At 38.8% G+C, this 22,508-nt stretch overlaps 1 long non-coding RNA gene across 1 annotated transcript in view; it reads right to left on the bottom strand.

The window, feature by feature from the left end:
• Window positions 1-10,085, bottom strand: part of LOC309620851 — a 100,182-nt gene extending 90,097 nt beyond the window's left edge. The window contains exon 1 of the long non-coding RNA XR_014239699.1: window positions 693-10,085. This is a non-coding gene — a long non-coding RNA (uncharacterized lncRNA). The remainder of the gene's footprint in view (window positions 1-692) is intronic.
• Between the last annotated feature and the right edge of the window lie 12,423 nt (window positions 10,086-22,508).

Below are 22,508 nucleotides of genomic sequence, written 5' to 3'. Positions count from 1 at the left end.
GTGCACATGTCTTCCCAACTCTGAGGTCAGTGCCCTCACATATGCAGCTGGAAATAAATCCTGGTGGGAATATTTACACCATGGAAATTGGCAAATGCCACAAATCAGATTATTTTTTTCTTTTAGAGAGATGGTTGTTAAACATTAGCCAGCACACCACTGCATAAACTCTCCAGCGGTGGAGTCAGGGTATTTGCATTTTTTCAAAAGCTCCACATTAATTCTGCAGGCTGGCAACTCACAAAGCTTCTTGGGGTAGTAGATCTCAACCTTAGGTATGCATCAGAATCACTGAAGGGGGAGCTTGCTAATATGTGTGCTAATATGTGCTATTCCTGGATCGCCTTCCTAAAATTCTAATTCAGTGAGTCGAGTGAAGCCCAGGAATCCGTCCTTTTACAAGATGTCCCACTCCCCATGATTCTGTTGGAGGTGATCTAGGGTATTTTGTTTCACCTCAAGTTAATAGGCACTGCAGGTAATAGAGGAACAAAGAGCAAAATGCAGGACTCTCCGCCTGTGTGAATCACAGACATCTGAGAAATTAAGAGAATCACCAAAATTTCTCACCAGCTTTTCCATTTTTACCATTGAGAAAGTAATTGATTAAGCATCTGGAGAGAAAACTTTCATCATAATGCAGGTGGCAAAAAAGCACAGGAACAAAATGCACAAAGTAAAAGAGAGCTTACCATCTAGGCAGGGCGATTTCTCTTGGCCATCTCTCTCCCCAAATCATGCACTATGTACATACATAATGTACCTGAGAAAATTACTGGAAAAACGAGAGTTTAGGAGAGATCAAAGTCCCATCTTGGAAAAAGGATGAGGTTTGGAGGGTGGAATGGAGAAGAAAGTCAAAAAGGCAGAAAGAGATAGTAGGTAAGCAGGCAGGTTCTGGAATCAAACTGCCTGGGTTTAAATCTCTGTCCTGCCACTTACTCATGATACGACCTCAAGTTATATATTAACTCTGTGCCACACATTCCTTATGTGTAAAACAAGGTTATTGTTAGTAACTACCTCCCGGGATTGTCATGAAAATTACATGAATTAATATTTGTAAAGTGCTTAGAACACTGCCTGGCACATAAGAAGTACAATATGTGTTTGTTAAACAAATAAATAGAAAGGAATACGTTCCTGAGGGCTATGAGCCAGACATTGTTTTCATGGCTGAATTAGAGTCTGCCCACTTGCTTCATGAAAATAAAATGTGTGGGAAGTGCAACATGGATCCCCTCCATTAAACTCTCACCTGCCTGGGAATGGAAACCACTGGGATTGTTTTATGTGAGCAATGTGAGAGCTTGCCTGACATTGAGGTGACATATGAGCGAGGGGAAACAAAAACATCTCTGCTGTGCGTGGCTAAACTATTTCTCTGAAAGAATGTGGAAGATATGTAATTATTTTCATTATTCATCATATAAATAATGCAGTTCTCCGAGCTCATTTGACGTTACCTAAAACACGGAGTTGCACGATTTCACTTTGTGGGCCACGTCTCTCCTGGCATTTTTCTTAGTCAGACTATGTATCCCTTACTGCCCAGCAGTCCCAGTCCACACCTATTCTGGTTGTAACAATAGGGACGGGGTCTGGGCTCCACCAATTCAGCACATGTGGAGACCTAAGTGGCGGCCAAAGAGAGCAGATAGCTAATTAACAGATATTCAAAACTGAGGCCTAAAAGAAAAAAAAATAAAGGAAATGGAACAATTTTATCAGGGAAGACCAAAGAGTGATTTGACTGGTTTCTAGAAACTGTAAGGCATCGCTACATGAAGAGGAAGATGGTATCGTAAATCTCCGTGAAGGAAAAATGAGCGCGAAGTTACACTGTCAGTAACTTAGATCAGATATAAAGAAGAACTTCCTGAGAGAAAAGGGTAATAGGCACTGCTGTGGATTATTGGGTAGGGCAGAGAAAGGCCGAAGGACCCGGCTCAAGCAGTTTTCTTTTTTTTTTCTTTGTTTAATTTTATTTATTTTTATACAGCAGGATCTTTTTTTTTGAATATTTGAATTTTATTTATTTATTTATACGGCAGGTTCTTATTTCAAGCAGTTTTTAACAGGGTCTCCTGGAATAGTCCCAATGTAGTTCCTCCTAGAGGGAGGGAAATAAACTAAATGTTGCCTCAAGATCTCTTCCTATGAGTATGTAACTGGAAACATCCATGGGAATATCCTGAAGCTACCACCGATGTCCCTAGGGATATGAGGATGCAGAGCTGGGGGCTGTGGCCTCTTTATTGACACAGATTACACAGAAGATGTGGTCTCACAGGGGAGGCAAAGGAAGCAAGCACCTTAGCCTATCCCCAGTTTATCCTTTTGTCTTTAAACTATCTGTCTCATTTAAGATAGTCAGGTCCAAGTTAGATTAGATTACAGCAAGGAAATAGGATTCTTTTAAGTAGATAATGTAAAACATGTCTAAGGAAACTCAATGGTAATTGCATTATCTCTGGCACGCTGTCAGGGAATTATCTGTATTGTATTAGGTGGTGGAAGGATGCCAAAAAGCTATTTAAAATGCAAACCCAGTTGTGCTAGTCAATCAGTCATTGGTTACAAATGAATTAAAAGCTGGAAGGTTTCACATTCATAATTCCAGTCACCCTCCTTTACCAACAGTGACGAGAGCTGAATACAATTAACAGGTGACAGCTTGAACAGGAAGAAAAAATCCTTGTGATGATAATCTCACCTCCTGACCCTTCTTCCTCTTTCCTGCACCCAGTTCAGGCTGTTTGCAAAATGTCAGCCAAAGGAGCAGTGTTCAGCATCCTGTGCACGTTTCAGTCACTGCTGAGAATTGTCAATAATTCTGTTTTCATGATACCTTAACACCTGTATCATAATATGTTCAATCTGGACTAAATGAGGGTGAAAACATTGGTAAGGATTTCCCTCCCCCAATGCTCACTTCTTTTACTGGTGACTAGTTGGAAAGCCCAAGACAGTTGTCACTAGTACACCAGGGCAAGGGGACCTTCTTGTCAATTACATGGCATCAACCCCATTCAGCATTTCTTTGACTGGATCCTACTGAATGACAGGAAAATCTTTACTATTAAAGCTGATTAAAGAAACCCACTGACTGGGCTATTAAAGCTGGGCCTATTTCTGCAGTGCTAGCTGATCTTCTAGACTTTAGAATGTATTTCCTGTCCCTAGTTGTAAGAGGACCTACTGTAATGCGTGGGGTGGGAGGAGAGATGGGGAGTTTCTGGAGAGATGGTAAAAATAATATTTTTTGTCTCCAAGGCAACATAGGAGAGTATTGTCTTCCGATAATTTTTTTTTTCTGGTCATGACTACAGATCTCATGGGTCTGATGAGCCTCTATATATTCAAGAAAAAAAATTAAGTCCTTGACCCCTTAGGATACTATACAGTTGCCACAGTGATAATCTTAGAACTCACCCTCCATTCTGACAAATAAGCTCTTTCCTTTAATATTTATCTTGTAAAGGGTAAGAGAATGAGGAGTACAGAATGAATGCAAGACAAGCTCAAGATGTTTTATTGTTTCACACTCATTGTTTCTGTTGTCTAGGACACAATGGAAGCAAGAAGAGCAAGGCTCTGTTTTCAACAAAAGCTCAGAATCTCACAGGAAACAGGACCATCTGAATAATGAAAGCAATTGACCAACCCCAAAGGAGTTACATTCAGCCCAAGAGATGCCATAATAAGAAAGTTAAATCTTTGCTTTTGGTAGGCCACTGCGCCTTCCTTTGATAATACCCTAAATCTCCTTTGGAAAACAACTCCTTCACCACTCTCAGTTCATGTGGCTGACCCCATCCCCCTGACTTCATAGAAAAGCAGGTGACTCAGTCCTGGCGAATAAGAGTAAATCTCAAGATGTTAACTGAAATTATTGGAAAAGAGAGTTTTCCTACTAGGACTGCTAAGCTAATAGGATGTAAATCTAGAGCTGTCGGTATCCGTCTTGGCTGAAAATAACACTGAATTAGAGAAAAGCAGAACCAAGTGATAGAAACAGATTCCTAATGACCTGGCTGTACTACTTTGATCCAGCCATGCCTGATGCTAAATACCTCTCTGGATTGTTTACTTACATGAGTCAATTTTTCTTCCAAAACCACTTTGAGTTATTTCCTTTCTTACACACAACTAAAAAAGTCCTAATTCATGTACAACCAAACTATGATAACTGTTATTTGGAGAGCACTTTGGAGTCCTTTGGAATCCAATTAATTGCATGATTACTGCCTTTACTGTTAACAGTGTCACTATTCCCGCGATTGTGCCATTGCTTGAATTTGACTAGACTCCTTTAAAAAAATTATACAGTGAGCCCACAAGAACAAATATCTTTCTATTCAGCAAATACAATCTAGACTAGCAAAACAACTTGAACTAATTCTTAGTTTAAGAAGTCACTATTTTATAGGATTATTTAAAAATCTGATTATGTTCTAGGAAAGAGGGGCAGTGTCTCTTTGAAGAGAAATATTAGTGTCAAGAGCCAGGCTATGGGGTTCCCTGGTGGCGCAGTGGTTGAGAATCTGCCTGCTAATGCAGGGGACACGGGTTCGAGCCCTGGTCTGGGAAGATCCCACATGCCGCGGAGCAACTGGGCCCGTGAGCCACAATTACTGAGCCTGCGCGTCTGGAGCTTGTGCTCCGCAACAAGAGAGGCCGCGATAGTGCGAGGCCCGCGCACCGCGATGAAGAGTGGCCCCCGCTTGCCGCAACGAGAGAAAGCCCTCGCACAGAAACGAAGACCCAACACAGTCAAAAATAAATAAATAAATAAATTTATTAAAAAAAAAAAAAGAGTAAGCTGCTAACTTAATTTGACTTAGGAATAGTCTTGCTTAGTTTAAAAAAAAAAAAAAAAAGAGCCAGGCTATAAATCTGCTATGAGAGTTTTCAATGAGTAAACATAACTGATTATATAGAGAGGGAATTACTGATTTGACAGTACAGGTGGAGGTAGGGATAGGAATATTGGAATGATTTGGATTTAAGGAACTGGGGAAACAATCAGAGAGGGAAGAGGTAGAGTGAAGGCTAAGGAATAGAAGGAGAGAAGGTGTGGAGAAATAAGAATTTCTCTATCCTAAGTTATCCTTAGGATTAAGCCTCCAATAATCTAACCAGAGCTATACCTAGCATAAGGGCAGAGATCATGTACCACATTACAAAAAAATTTTGGAGAAAATGTCTAAATATATGTAAATTTACTTATCTCTAAATTGTGTACATAATCCATTATAATTCACTAATATCTCAAGGCAAAATATACACTTAGGATGAGATATAATCAATAATAATAATGGACATAAAGAGGTTTTTTTTAATTGTCTTCTCAATTTTGTTTTGTTTTGCTTGGAAAACTGCTTTTCTAAATTAATTAGATCACCACTGTTTTTACCTGATAATTCAATAGCTGATGAATAGCTCATACCACAAAACAGGAGAGGTGCCAGCTCTGCCATTTTATTGTTGTTCATCTGTGCTTACATGATGAGTATGATCTTCAATCCACAGTTGCTTCGAAGAAATATTTATTAAGCCACGTGTTCATTTTGCAAGTTTATTTAATTAAAATCAGATAATATAATTCATAAATTCACTCATCTGGAATACATAAACTGCGATGTATTGCAATGTTCTGAAGGCAGATCAATGAGTTTCTAGTTGTGAAATTCTTACCCTTCCCTCAGGATATCTTGTGAATCAGGTGGAATGAAACTCTCTAACATATATACTAAATAAGGGTACAAATGTCAATCTGAATATCAAATGTAAACACATCCTAATTCCTTTCATATAATGAAAGTTAAGATAACACTAGAATTTCTAATATTTTCTTCCAGCATGCCATTTTGGAGACTACCACTCTAGAATCCTCTTCAGCACAACACATAGACATGTGCCATCATAAAAGACCTAAGTCATGTTTCATTTATTATCTACTGGATGGGTCTTATGTAGTATCAGGAGTTACCATGCCAGCATTATAGAGCCAAAATCACCCTTTAGTCTTTGTGACTCCTAAAATGAATTTTAAAAACTGATTTTCTTTTCTTATTTGTTGATAAAGGACTTATGTAAATACTGGTAGAAGCAAAATAAATTTCAGATGCTGTCAATCTTCATCAAGCCTGACTATGGCAATTTCCAAGCACTTAGGTCTTCATACCATAGCTGACAGCCAAGCAGCACTAATGTCTATACAGTTGTGGCTACTTAAATTGCCAGTAGAATATATGATCAGAAACCAATAGCCCTGTGGACTTCTTTTTTTTTTTTTTGGCCGCACCGTGTAGCATGCGGGATCTTAGTTCCCTGACCAGGGATCAAACCCGTGCCCGCTGCAGTGGAAGCATGGAGTCTCAACCACTGGACCTCCAGGGAAGTCCCGGCCCTATTACCAACCTAGAACTAGAAAGTGCTAATCACACCACACCCAGAGTTGTGTATGAGAGTGTGGTGAGGGAACAGAAACTAGTAGGAAAAATTTGCTGAGGACTTAAATGGCTTAAATTACTTGATCTTCATCTGAAGGGAACTGAATTGGGTGCAGAGGGACTTGGAATGCCAGCTGCCAGTAGGCAGACAATGGAAAACTGGGGAAGAAGTAAGGGACAACAACGTTCACAGAAAGACACCCTATGAGGGGAAGCCCTCAGGCAGCCTAATTATAGACTGAGTCTTGGGCTTTGTAATGTGGTCCTGGGACAATTACCTCCTTCTTTGCCCAGATGAAGAAACATGAAAAGACACTATTTTCGGTACCAGCTAGCAACACAAGTTGGCAGCTTGGTAGATGGCCTGATGCAGACCAGCATCACAGAGACAGGGAAACTGAGACACTGAGAGGTTAGTTCATCTCAGCCAAGAAATAGACACAGGGTTGGAAGTTATATCCCTTGCTTATATACAGTTTGTTGTTTAGTTTGATCCCTACCAAAATTACCACCTTTGCTAAGTATCCTGAACTACTGATGAACTACTGGGCAAATTGTACCATTGGCAATATTGGTTTTTAGTAACCCCCCTCACTTCTCTTTTAGTTTCCCTTGCCCCTTTCCTGGTACTCCTGATTCACCCTACACTTAACCTAGATGTTGTCCTCAAACAGCTAGTGCCAGTTGGCTGTCAATGAACTCTCAATAAGAATTGTCTATTAATTGCCGAACTGTCTAGTAATGGCTTACAGTATTCCCTTTCACAGAGGTTCTTTCCTCCCCTTTTTTTCTTTCCATTTTTGCAAGACACTCCTGAAGACTAGAAAGTCTTCCACAGACAAGTAAATTAAATCTGAAATGAAATTTCAGATGCCATGAAAGGGAATGAAGGAAATATTTCATGTAAGGGACTCACCCAATAATTTTTAATCATACTACCTAGGCTCCTTTTTTTTTTTTTAATAATGTGTCTATGTTAATCCCAAACTCCTAATTTTATCCCTCCCCCCATTTAGGATTTGACTTTTTTTTAAATTAATTAATTTATTTATTTATTTTTGACTGTGTTGGGTCTTCGTTTCTGTGCAAGGGCTTTCTCTAGTTGCGGCAAGCGGGGGCCACTCTTCATCGCGGTGCGCGGGCCTCTCACTGTCGCGGCCTCTCTTGTTGCGGAGCACAGGCTCCAGACGCTCAGGCTCAGTAGTTGTGGCTCACGGGCCTAGTTGCTCTGCGGCATGTGGGATCTTCCCAGACCAGGACTCGAACCCATGTCCCCTGCATTGGCAGGCAGATCCTCAACCACTACGCCACCAGGGAAGCCCCTACCTAGGCTCCTTTAAGGCCAACTCTGTGTTAAGCAGAGCAGTTAGATATTTATTGTATATATACTATTGGCAGGAAATATTATTGGCATATTCTTTTCTCCTTATCCAACATCTGGTTGTTTGTTATGTGCATTATCACATTTAATACTCAAAACAATCATATGTGCCCTGTGCTGTTATGACTTCCCCCATTAATAGATGAGTAAATTAAAATCTGAAAAGATTAAGGAATTAGATGAGAGCATACAGATAGTAACTGGCAGAGCTGACACTGAAACCCAGGTTGTCTCTGGAGTTGGTATTCTTAAAACTACTTTCTACTGCCTATTGGGAAGTAGAAATGAAAAAGAGTTGTGAGTGTCGTTGACCTCAAGCCACTTATAATGGAAAAGGCAGGGTCCTTCCTGGGTTCATGAAGTATTATGCTTTCTCTGGTCACCATCTCCTGTATTCATGTGCCCCATGGACTGAGGGCACCCTACATCTTACTTTCTAAGAATACTCAGGACACTGCCTATTGCCACTGTTCCAGACCCTTGCAGAAGGGCAGAAGGGCAGGAGGGATCTGCAGGGTTAGTGCATACATTGCTCAGCTTCCCTGAGATCACAAGCAATGAGAATTTTGTATCTATTCTCCTCTCTCTCCCCATCTCATTCTCTAATCTCCTTTCATGCATGGTAGCACTGACCAGTGTTAACCTCTGGCCAAAGAATGTCAATTTTTCTAATGTTATGAGAGCTATTGATTCCAAGGCTCATAAAGTCCTGGAGGATCCCTGTTGTCAAGAATGGATCATTAACTCTTCACATATCTAGTGAAGGACTGCTAGATTAAATTTCTCATTAAGTATGCAGAGGCCAAAGACTTCGGAATAAGCAACAAGATGCCCTCAATTTATGGATGGATGTTAATGGGCTGTTCCATTGCCACTGGGGGAAATGGACCAATTTCTCATCCTACAGATGCTGGAGAGGATTTCTTATCCCCTTTGTACTAATATAAACATACTCAAGAAATTCTACCTCAAATCCCTCTCAGCCAATCATACTTCTCATCTTTACAAGTCCATTAAAAATAGGGGCCATCCATCACTGTAGGAAAGCTATTCATGGAGAAGCAAAGGAAGCAGAGGAAGTGGAGAACACAGATTCCAAATTTAACCTGGAATTTTCAGATAGGTTTCATATAAGCTCCTGCAACCAGAACTTATAACCAAAATAAGTAATGGGCTAAGGCAGACAAAATATTCCTCTGATGCCCTGATACTAATACCTAAAAACTCTTCCTTTAGAGATAGGTTCATTATTGGGGGGTTTATTTAAGGCTATAGCAGCTATTAAAATACAAATATCCTATGGTTAGGAGTATAGTGATTATAAAGTCATGATGTTCTAAGGCATTCATGGCAATCACTCTTGTTGCTTAATTGTAGTGTTTAATATGGTGGAATATTTGATGTAGATAAGTCCAAAGAGGCTTTCTATTTCAATCTTTCACTCAGCTCACCAATCTCCTCTACAACGTCCCTGACAGATAGGGTTCCAAGAGATGACTGGGAACTCTTTACTTTCCAAGGCAGCCCACTTTGCCACAGGTGTTTCAAATTGAGTCCAGATTGACCTCTCTAGAAGCTGTACTCCTTAGCATTGGTGCAGTCCCCTAGACCCTCAATCTGAAATTAAAGCAAATAACACCCCCTCTCCCTAGCCTTTTACATAAAGGAAAATAGTGTTGACAGATGTGAAATCTCCTAATTTTTAAGTGTTGGCAACTAATTTGAAAGTCTCCAAACTACTCAGTGGAGAGAAATTGGAACCCTATGCATTACTGGTAAGGGTGTAAAATGGTACAGCACTGTGGAAAACTGTATAGCAGTTCCTCAAAAAATTTAAAATAGAATTACCATATGATCCAGCAATTCCACCTCTGGGTGTATACCCGAAATAATTTAAAGTAGGGATTCAAAGATATATTTGTACACCCATGTTCATAGGAGCATTATTCACAATAGCCAAAAGGTGGAAATAACCCAAATGTTCATCAACAGATGAGTGGATGAACAAAATGTGGTATATCCATACAATGGAATATTAATCAGCCTTAATAAGGAAGGAAATTCTAACACATGCTACAACATGGATGAACTTTGAAAACATTAAGGTAAGAGAAATATACCAGAGACAACAGGACAAATATTTTATTATATCACTTATATGATGTACCTAGAGTAATCAAATTCATAGATACAGAAAGCAGAACGGCAGTTGCCAGGAGCTGTAGGGAGCGGGGAATGGGGAGCTAGTTTTTAATGGGTACAGAGTTTCACTTTTCGAAGATGAGAAAGTTCTGGAGATGGATGGTGGTGATGGTTGCCCAACAATGTGAATATCCTTTATGTCACTGAAGTGTACACTTAAAATGGTTAAACGGTAAATTTTATGTAATATAGATTTACCACTTTAAAAAATGGTGAAATCTGAACAAATATGGAGCTTAATAGTAAAAACTACTCAATGGTACAAGTAAAACATGTCTACATGGCACCAAGAACTGGACCCAGGTGTCTAACTGAGGTCTAGCCAGCACCAAGTATAATAGACTTTATCACCTCTCTTGATCTAGATCAGGGATTTTAATAAGCACAGACTTATTCTCATACTAAGACAATAACACTTTCTCAATGTTACACTATGAAAGGAATTGCTCCAAGCACCATTCATTTATTAACTCATTTAATCCTCCCAACAATCCTGTGAAGTGATTGTTATTAGCCTTATTTTATTAAGGAAGAAACTGAAGCCTGCCAACAGCATTATGTGGCTTCTAAAACATTTAATACATAGTAAGATTGTGGTCCACTACAAACTTCCAGATACGTTTTTCCTTTCCATGTACTTCTGCATAGTCAGTTTTCCCCCATTGCCATGATTATTCTGTTTTCTGTTTTACTGGCTATTTCTCCCAACTTGGAATAAAGACATAGAAGTGAGCTTATCAGGTTTTCCTATAGGACAAACTTACTAAAGCCAGCAAATATTGCTACTCACATAGCTAATATATCCCCACTCCAGGGTCATTTGGCACCTAAATCCAACATTGGGATAGGGGTTGGGGTGTGGTCAGCCGGTTTAAACCCACATTGTAGGCCAATTTATTCATTTATGCATCACTGTAATTAAATGTAGCAGCTCCTATGTAAGTAGATTTCAGTAGGGAGATATAATCTTGGTTGAACTTGGAAAGGAAAACATCCACTGATCAAATGAGGGACACTGAAAGGTGACTAGTGGAAGTACTGAACACTGAATATCTCACTAGCTATTCTGCCTCAGCCCCCTCACCCCTTGCCTATTTGTTTGCACTTCAACTTTGCCACTAGCAACCAACTCTCAGTACCTCAGCTGAGTCCTCTCCCAGTGCTAGTATATGAGATTATGGAGAGATTACTCAAAACCCCAGCATCGGTGTCTGGAAAGAAGAACCAAAACAGCAAGAGATCAGGGAAGCGTTTTAGGTGAAGAATGCCCAAAGGACCTGGGACGTTAGTTTGGAGAAGAGAACGTTTAGTGCCACTAGGCCTTGTTTCTAATAGAACAGCAGTAGCAATGGTTGTACTCAATGCCAAGAACTGATCTAATAAGCCCTGCCTACACATCACTTCTTTTAATCTTCACAAAAACTCCATAAAGAAGGTACTATTGTTATCCTTAGTTTACAGGTGAGATAATTTTAAGTTAAGAGAGGGTAAGTTAACACAGTGAGTAGGTAGTAAAGTTTACCACACTACCTGATTATACACTCCCTGTTCACCGTTATCACCAAACCTTGTTTGTTTCTTCCACAGTAATTCCTACAATTTGTATTTTGTTTTTGTCAATTCCCTAACTAGATGCTAAACTTTAAAGGGACAAGAACCATATCTAGTATTGTTACACATTACATCTCCACAGCCTAGCATGGTGCCTATATATTACTTAGCACTCAATAAACACTTACAGGAGGGAGGGAAGCAAAGAAGAAGGGAGAAACTAAAACACAGGCAGATTTAACTCCAGAGCCTGTGCTCTTAACTATTAAATGGCATTGCTGAATTGTTGTAGGCTGCCAGCACCAAATTTTGGCCAATACTCTGGTTCAGTCATCTGCAAAGTTCACAATAAACCCAGATCCATGTGCTGTATCAAAGCAGCCAAATCAACAGCAGGCACAGCTCATCAGACAGTCTATTAAATGCTGTCTTACTCTGTTTGCCACCCCCATGGTCCAATTCTAGGCAGCACTGCTCTAAGTGGAATACACATTCTAACAAATCGTCCTACCATGTAGGGCTGACACAGGTTGTGGTTCACACGAGCATCTCCACAATTTTCTTGAGAAGCAAATATGCCAATGCACTTTTCCCGCACAGCAGCAGCCTCGGTACAAGAATCATCTATTTCACCCTCTGTCCCTCTGTTTTAATTAGTCCTCTTTCTAAGCTCCTCAGTGGCTTTGCTATGAAAAACTGTTAAAATTAAAAGGACGTTTTCATGATTAAATCCCCTCCCTGCACTTCCAAACCTTCAGTTGTCTATTTATGACTGTGAGATTCATTTTACCAAGTTCTATTTCTAGGCCACTAATATCATCTCATGCAGAGAGAAAGATGTATTCAGCATTCCATGTGGTGTCATTTTCTGAAGGGGGTGAAGTCTCGTCTCCAAGGCCTTCCTATTCTTTTTTTACAGAGTTTTAGAATACATAAACCAACTGTTTTGAAGAAATAGCTCCCTTATGTCCTTGCCATTCCTATTACTGGTTTCTAATGGTGAAAAGTGAATGTATATCCCATGACATAGTGAAGACAATTCTCAAGGAAAAATAACTCTCCTTCAGGGAAAACTTGATGTTCTCTAGGACTTGGTGAAATCCAAGCCAAAATGCAAATTTTTTTTCTCAAGTTCTCCCAGGAGCTGAAAAATTGAAGACCTGCTACCAAGAGGCTTTTTCCTCCTTGGATGTGATACCCTGAAACCTATCTGAAAATGTCAATTGAAACTTTAACAAATGCAAATCAACTGACTAGGTCAGTGGTTTGTGTTGCTCTCTTTGTGAAATCCCCACTGGTTTAGGAGACCTCAGTTGAATCTGGGAAGAAAAGACACAGGGATTTTAGATCTTTAGGAAAGTTATCAACATGAATTTTGGATAAGATACAATGAAAATGTAGTAATGTACAAGAAACTAAAATATTAGCTCTGTATGTCAATATCTTCAATGTTCTTGTTATTGCTGAACTAACTCATACAGAATCTGTCATGACTGCATGTTTGTAACACAATCCGAGTTACTTCATATACTATAGCTTAGATATAATAAAAGCTATCATTAAAAAGCACTTAATATATGTCAGGCACTATGCCTTGTGTTTTCATTTTTTCAATTATTCAATCTTCACAACAACTATACAACACAGGTACTACTATTATTCTCATTTTATACATGGGCAAGCTGAGGTACAGAGAAGTAACTAACACGCTCCATGATCACAGAGCTCATAACTGACAGAGCTGAGATTACAACACAGGTCTGTCTTTCTCCAAATATCACTCTCTTAGCCACTATCCTATAATACCTATCAGATAAGACAAGGAATAGGGTTTAAGAGGGCTAGGTGAAAAAAAAATAGCATGAAATGATCATGATTGGGCTGTTTCAACAGTAAAACAAACTCTAAGAATCTACCTATTCTGGAGATTGGTTCCAGATTGCGGAGTAGAAGGACGTGCTCTCACTCCCTCTTGCAAGAGCACCGGAATCACAAATAATTGCTGAACAATCATCAACAGGAACAAACTGGAACTCACCAGAAAAGATACCCCACATCCAAAGACAAAGGATAAGCCACAGTGAGATGGTAGGAGGGGTGAAATCAAAATAAAATCAAATCCCATTAACTGCTGGGTGGGTGACTCACAAACTGGAGAACACTTATACCACAGAAGTCCACCCACTGGAGTGAAGGTTCTGAGCCACACATCAGGCTTCCCAACCTGGGGGTCAGGCAACAGGAGGAGGAATTCCTAGAGAATCAGACTTTGAAGGTTGGCAGGATTTGATTGCAGGACTTTGACAGGACTAAGGGAAACAGAGACTCCACTCTTGGAGGGCAAACACACAGTAGTGTGTGCATTGGGACCCAGAAGAAAGAGCAGTAACACCATAGGAGACTGAACTAGACCTACCTGCTAGTGTTGGAGGGTCCCCTGCCGAGGCGGAGGGTGGCTGTGTCTCACTGTGAGGACAAAGACACTGGCAGCAGAAGTTCTGGGAAGTACTCCTTGGAGTGAGCCCTCCCAGAGTCTGCCATTAGCCCCACCAAAGAGCCCAGGTAGGCTCTAGTGTTGGGTCGCCTCAGGCCAAACAACCACCAGCGAGGGAACCCAGCCCCACCCATCAGCAGACTAGTGGATTAAAGTTTTACTGTGCTCTACCCACCAGAGCAACAGCCAGCTCTACCCACCACCAGTCCCTCCCATCAGGAAACTTGCACAAGCCTCTTAGATAGCCTCATCCACCAGAGGGCAGACAGCAGAAGCAAGAAGAACTACAATGCTGTAGTCTGTGGAACAAAAACCACATTCACAGAAAGACAGACAAGATGAAAAGGCAGAGGGCTATGTACCAGATGAAGGAACAAGAAAAAACCCTGGAAAAACAACTAAATCAAGTGGAGTTAGGCAAAATTCCAGAAAAAGAACTCAGAATAATGATAGTGAAGATGATCCAGGACCTCGGAAAAAGAATGGAGGCAAAGATCGAGAAGATGCAAGAAATGTTTAAAAAAAGACCTAGAAGAATTAAAGAACAAACAAACAGAGGTGAACAATACAATAACTGAAATGAAAAATACACTAGAAGGAATCAATAGCAGAATAACTGAGGCAGAAGAACTGATAAGTGACCTGGAAAACAGAATGGTGGAATTCACTGCTGCGGAACAGACTAAAGAAAAAAGAATGAAAAGAAATGAAGACAACCTAAGAGACTTCTGGGACAATATTAAATGTAACAACATTCGCATTATAGGGGTCCCAGAAAGAGAAGAGAGAGAGAAAATATTTGAAGAGATTACACTCGAAAATTCCCCTAATATGGGAAAGGAAATGGCCACCCAAGTTCAGGAAGCGCAGAGAGTCCCATACAGAATAAACTCAAGGAGAAACACGCTGAGACACATAGTAATCAAACTGACAAAAATTAAAGAAAAAGAAAAATTATTGAAAGCAGCAAGGGAAAAATGACAAATAGCATACAAGGGAACTTCCATAAGGTTAACAGCTGAGTTCTCAGCAGAAACTCTACAGGCTAGAAGGGAGTAGCATGACATATTTAAAGTGATGAAAGGGAAGAACCTACAACCACAATTACTCTACCCGGCAAGGGTCTCATTCAGATTCAGTGGAGAAATCAAAAGCTTTACAGACAAGCAAAAGCTAAGAGAATTCAGCACCACCAAACAGGTTCTACAACAAATGCTAAAGGAACTTCTCTAAGTGGGAAACACAAGAGAAGAAAAGGACCTACAAAAACATATCCAAAACAATTAAGAAAATGGTAGTAGGAACATACATACCGATAATTACCTTAAAAGTGAATGGATTAAATGCTCCAACCAAAAGACACAGGCTCACTGAATGGATACAAAAACAAGGCCCATATATATGCTGTCTACAAAACACCCACTTCAGACATAGGGACACATAAAGACTGAAAGTGAGGGGATGGAAAAAGATATTCCATGCAAATGGAAATCAAAAGAAAGCTGGAGTAGCTATACTCATATCAGATAAAATAAGACTTTAAAATAAAGAATGTTACAAGAGACAAGGAAGGACACTACATAATGATCAAGGGACCAATCCAAGAAGAAGATATAACAATTATAAATATATATGCACCCAACATAGGAGCACCTCAATACATAAGGCAACTGCTAACAGCTCTAAAAGAGGAAATCGACAGTAACACAATAATAGTGGGGGACTTTAACACCTCAGTTACACCAATGGACAGATCATCCAAACGGAATATTCATAAGGAAACACAAGCTTTAAATGACCCAATAGACCAGACAGATTTAATTGATATTTATAGGACAGTCCATCCAAAAACAGCAGATTACACTTTCTTCTCAAGTGCACACGGAACATTCTCCAGGATAGATCACATCTTGGGTCACAAATCAAGCCTCAGTAATTTTAAGAAAATTGAAATCATGTCAAGCATGTTTTCTGACCACAACACTATGACATTAGAAATCAATTACAGGGAAAAAAGCAAAAAAAACACAAACACATGTAGGCTAAACAATACACTACTAAATAACCAAGAGATCACTGAAGAAATCAAAGAGAAAATCAAAAAATACCTAGAGACAGATGACAACGAAAACACGACGATCCAAAACCTATGGGATGCAGCAAAAGCAGTTCTAAGAGGGAAGTTTATAGCTATACAAGCCTACCTCAAGAAACAAGAAAAATCTCAAATAAACAATCTAACCTTACACCTAAAGGAACTAGAGAAAGAAGAACAAACAAAACCCAAAGTTAGCAGAAGGAAAGAAATCATAAAGATCAGAGTAGAAATCAATGAAATAGAAACAAAACAATAGCAAAGATCAATAAAACTAAAAGGTGGTTCTTTGAGAAGATAAACAAAATTGATAAACCATTAGCCAGACTCATCAAGAAAAAGAGGGAGAGGACTCAAATCAATAAAATTAGAAATGAAAAAGGAGAAGTTACAACAGACACCACAGAAATACAAAGCATCCTATAAGAGACTACTGTAAGCAAATCTATGCCAATAAAATGGACAACCTGGAAGAAATGGACAAATTCTTACAAAGGTATAACCTTCCAAGACTGAACCAGGAAGAAATAGAAAATATGAACAGACTAATCACAAGTAATGAAATTGAAACTGTGATTAAAAATCTTTCAACAAACAAAAGTCCAGGACCAGATGGCTTCACAGGTGAATTCTATCAAACATTTAGAGAAGAGCTAACACCTATCCTTCTCAAACTCTTCCCAAAAATTGCAGAGGAAGGAACCCTCCCAACCTCATTCTATGAGGCCACCATCACCCTGATACCAAAACCAGACAAAGATACTACAAAAAAAGAAAATTACAGACCAATATCACTGATGAATACTGATGCAAAAATCGTCAACAAAATACTAGCAAACAGAATCCAACAGCACATTAAAAGGATCATACACCATGATCAAGTGGGATTTATCCCAGGGATGGAAGGATTCTTCAATATATGCAAATCAATCAATGTGATACACCATATTAACAAACTGAAAAATAAAAACCATATGATCAACTCAATAGATGCAGAAAAAGCTTTTGACAAAATTCAACACTCATTCATGATAAAAAAACTCTCAAGAAAGTGGGCATAGAAGGAACCTACCTCAACATAATAAAGGCCATATATGAGAACCCACAGCAAACATCATTCTCAATGGTGAAAAACTGAAAGCATTTCCTCTAAGATCAGGAGCAAGACAGGATGTCCACTCTCACCACTATTATTTAACATAGTTTTGGAAGTCTTAGCCATGGCAATCAGAGAAGAAAAAGAAATAAAAGGAATCCAAATCAGAAAAGAAGAAGTAAAGCTTTCACTGTTTGCAGAGGACATGATACTATACATAGAGAATCCTAAAGATGCCACCAGAAAACTACTAGAGCTAATCAATGAATTTGGTAAAGTAGCAGGATATAAAATTAATGCACAGAAATCTCTTGCATTCCTATACACTAATGATGAAAAATCTGAAAGAGAAATTAAGGAAACACTCCCATTTTATCACTGCAACAAAAAGAATAAAAGACCTAGGAATAAACCTACCTAGGGAGACAAAAGACCTGTATGTAGAAAACTATAAGACACTGATGAAAGAAATTAAAGATGATACAGATGGAGAGATATGCCACATTCTTGGATTGGAAGATTCAATATTGTGAAAATGACTATACTACCCAAAGCAATCTACATATTTAATGCAATCCCTCTCAAATTACCAATGGCATTTTTTTTCCAACGGCATTTTTTACAGAACAGAACAAAAAATCTTAAAATTTGTATGGAGACACAGAAGACCCCGAATAGCCAAAGCAGTCTTGAGGGAAAAAAACGGAGCTGGAGGAATCAGACTCCCTGACTTCAGACTATACTACAAAGCTACAGTAATCAAGGCAATATGGTACTGGCACAAAAACAGAAATATAGATCAATGGAACAGGATAGAAAGTCCAGAGATAAACCCATGCACCTATGGTCAACTTATCTATGACAAAGGAGGGAAGGATATACAATGGAGAAAAGAGAGTCTCTTCAATAAGTGGTGCTGGGAAAACTGGACAGCTACATGTAAAAGAATGAAATTAGAACACTCCCTAACACCATACACAAAAATAAACTCAAAATGGATTAGAGACCTAAATGTAAGACCGGACACTATAAAACTCTTAGAGGAAAACATAGGAAGAACACTTTTTGTCATAAATCACAGCAAGATCTTTTTTCATCCACCTCCTAAAGAAATGGAAATAAAAACAAAAGTAAACAAATGGGACCTAATGAAACTTAAAAGCTTTTGCAAAGCAAAGAAAACTACAAACAAGATGAAAAGACAACCCTCAGAGTGGGAGAAAATATTTGCAAACAATTCAATGGAGAAAGGATTAATCTCCAAAATATATAAACAGCTCATGCAGCTCAATATTAAAAAAACAAAAAACCCAATCCAAAAATGGTAGAAGACCTAAATAGACATTTCTCCAAAGAAGACATATAGATGGCCAAGAAGCACATGGAAAGCTGCTCAACATCACTAATTATTAGAGAAATGCAAATCAAAACTACAATGAGGTATCACCTCACACCAGTCAGAATGGCCATCATCAGAAAATCTACAAACAACAAATGCTGGAGAGGGTGTGGAGAAAAGGGAACCCTCTTGCACTGTTGGTGGGAATGTAAATTGATACAGCCACTATGGAGAACAGTATGGAGCTTCCTTAAAAAACTGAAAATAGAACTACCATATGACCCAGCAATCCCACTACTGGGCATTTACCCATAGAAAACCATAATTGAAAAAGAGTCATGTACTACAGTGTTCATTGCATCTCTACTTACAATAGCCAGGACATGGAAGCAACCTAAGTGTCCATCGACAGATGAATGGATAAAGAAGATGTGGCACATATATACAATGCAATATTACTCAGCCATAAAAAGAAACAAAATTGTGTTATTTGTAGTGAGGTGGATGGACCTAGAGTCTGTCATACAGAGTGAAGTAAGTCAGAAGGAGAAAAACAAATAACGTATGCTAACACATATATATGGAATCAAAAAAAAAAAAGTTTACGAAGAACCTAGGGGCAGGACAGGAATGAAGACGCAGACCGACTAGAGAATGGACTTGAGGACATGGGGAGGGGGAAGGGTAAGCTGGGACAAAGTGAGAGAGTGGCATGGACATATATACACTACCAAATATAAAATAGATAGCTAGTGGGAAGCAGCCACATAGTACAGGTAGATCAGCTTGGTGCTTTGTGACCACCAAGAGGGGTGGGATAGGGAGGGTGAGAGGGAGGGAGACGCAAGAGGGAAGAGATATGGGTATATATGTATATGTATAGCTGATTCACTTTGTTATAAAGCAGAAACTAACACACCATTGTAAAGCAATTATACTCCTATAAAGATGTTAAAAAAAAATTTGCAGAAGATTAGTCCTGGGGCTGGTTGTAGAGGAGGGCAAGAGAGAAATAGGGAAAAGTATTAAGGAGACTATTGTAATAGTTTAGTTGAGCGATGATGATTACTAACTAGAGTGGTAACAGGGAAGACTGAGAAACAGATATATGTGGGATATACTTTTAGAGGTAAGGTTGAGAGCATTTGATGTTGAACTGAATGTGAGTTATGAAAGAAAAAGGGAAATCAAGGATGATTCTTGTGTTTCAGGGTTAGACATTTGGGTGAATTGTAGTACCATTAAGTGAGATGAAAAATACTATGTAATGAACACATATGTTTGACCAGGGCAGAGGAGGGGACCAGGGGACAGAATCAAGTGAATTATTTTTTGAGCATATTATGTTTGCTATACCTATTAGACATCCAAGAGATATCAAGAAGCCAGTTGGAGATGGGTGTCTGAAGTACTAGGGAGATATAACTTTGGGAGTCATCAGCACAGAGACAATATAAAAGCCATAAAACTAAATGAGATTACCTACTTAATGAATATAGATAGAAAAGAGAAGGCATGACACAATTAAATGCTGGGAACCCCGAATTTTAGAAGACAGAGAAAAAGGGAGCTAACAAAATAACAGAAAAAGCACTCTGTCAGGTAGGACAAAAAACAGGAGAGTGTGGTATCATGAAAGTCTGGAGAAAAGAGTGTTTCTGAAAGCAGGGTGTGGTCGCCTGTGTCAAAAGTTTCTGAGGGATAGAGTAAGATAAAGACAGAGAACTGAAGGTGGAATTTCAGTCTTCGGCCAATAAATAGAAAGATTTAGGGAGGAGCAAGTCATTACAGTCTTCCCACTCTTTCTGAAATACTGTCACTTGGCTAGTCGCCTACTTTGCAGAGGTGTAAGAACAGCCACAGGACAAAGAAGATCACATAAAAGAACTAGAGAGGAAGTTATCAAGAGAAACCATTGCAAACAAACATCTTCTTGCCAACTGTTGCTTAAAACTGTTGCTGGGAATGAGATCTGGCCCAGTAAAATTTAACAGATCAGGTCTTTGATTTGGTGGTGGTGGGGGGTAAAGGCAAAAACATGACCACAGATGTGCCTAGAGAAAGATGTACTTCCTCTGCCACCCCAGGAGAAGACCAAGAGTCAATAAAGAGAGATTCAAAATGTGCAGAGGGAACTGCCAATATTAACCCTGTGCAAAAAACATTTAAATCATTTCAGCAGAAAGATGTGTAGGGAATTTAAAACCACTATCTAAATTTAAAGAAGAAATCCTACAAGTCCCAGTCCCTAATGAATATTGCAACATATAATCATCACATCGTCCTTTGATGCACTGCCTATCTTGCTGGCCCATGTTTAACCAGCTCTTTCTCCATTGACGTGGTTGTTTCTCCAGTATATATCTTTTAACACGTGGTAGAGATAGGGCTTCTGATCCAAACTGGTCAAACAGAATTATATTACCACTGGACATTCAATACTGGCTAGTTTAAAAATAAATGTCCCTTCTATAACTGTTGATCTAAGTCCCTCATGTTAAAGTTAATGCAGATCAATTCACTCTTTGCAGTGTGAAGGGGTTTTGTGTGTGCGTGTGTGTGTATGTGTATGCACGTACATGTGCATCTATGAATCTAAGCACATGGTATATTTACGAAATGAGTTATTCAGGATGATCAATTCAGTTGTATTTACCTCCATTAAAGGACCTAGAATGTGATTTAAACTTTATTTTGTATAAATATTTTTTGAAAATTATCGTGTTCTTTTTTTTTAAGTAAAATACATTTGTATAGTTTCAACATTTTTTTCCTTAAGTATATTAAGAATGTCATTTCATGACCTCTTAGGTCAGACATGGCTTCTTAATGACCTCTTAGGTCATCAAGAACCCCAATTATACAAGGATGTTTTGAGGGAGTATAATTTGTATTCCACTTTGCCAAAGGGCCCCTAGAGCCCTGTGCTTTGGGAGTTATGTCCACCTAATTAAATTGTATCCCTCCTCCCCTCATGTCAACTTTCATATTGTACTGCTGTAAGTGCATCTGCCTGAGGAAATCCCTCTCCCTCTTAATTAGTAACAATCTTGGAAACCAGGTTCAGGAAGCTGTTAGAACTATGAGCAAAATAAAAGTAAATAAATATCAGCAAGGTTGTAGGATACAAGAGCAATACAGAAAAATCCATCACATTTTTTATACTAACAATGAACACATAGAAACTAAAATTAAAAACACAATGCCATTTACCATTGCCCCAGTGAAAATGAGATACTAAGGTATACACTTAAAAAAATATGTACATGATCTGCATACTAAAATTTACAAAATGCTGATGAAACATCAAAGAAAACCTACTAAATGGAGAGACATACCATGTTCATGGATTGAAAGACTCAACATAGTAAAGATTTTCCCCAAATTAAGCTGGGTTTAAGCAACTCCAATCAAAATCATAGCAACATTATCTGAGACATAGACAAGGTTATTCTAAAATTTATATGGAAAGGCACAAATCCTAGAATAGCTAAAACAACCTTGACAAAGAAGAATAAAGTGAGAGAAATCATCCTACCTGATATTAAGGCTTACTATATAGCTAAAGTAATCAAGATGGTGTTGTATTGGTGGAGGGATAGACATATCAATCAATGGACCATAACATAGAAGCCAAAAATACACCCACACAAATATGCCCAAATGATTTTTGACAGAGATACAAAAGCAATTCAATGGAGGAAGAGTAGCCTTTTCAACAAATGGTACTAAAGTACTTGGACACTTGTAGGCATAAAAATGAACCTTGACCTAAACCTCACACCTCATACAGAAGGTTTCTCAAAATGAATGATGGACTTAAATATGAAACTAAAGCTACTTTTTTAAGAAAAAATAGGAGAAAATTTTTAGGTTCTAGGGATAGGCAAAA

Source organism: Balaenoptera borealis, assembly GCF_965194805.1.
Source record: "Balaenoptera borealis genome assembly, chromosome: X".
Classification (NCBI taxonomy): domain Eukaryota; kingdom Metazoa; phylum Chordata; class Mammalia; order Artiodactyla; family Balaenopteridae; genus Balaenoptera; species Balaenoptera borealis.
This window is presented reverse-complemented; position numbering and strand designations above follow the sequence as displayed.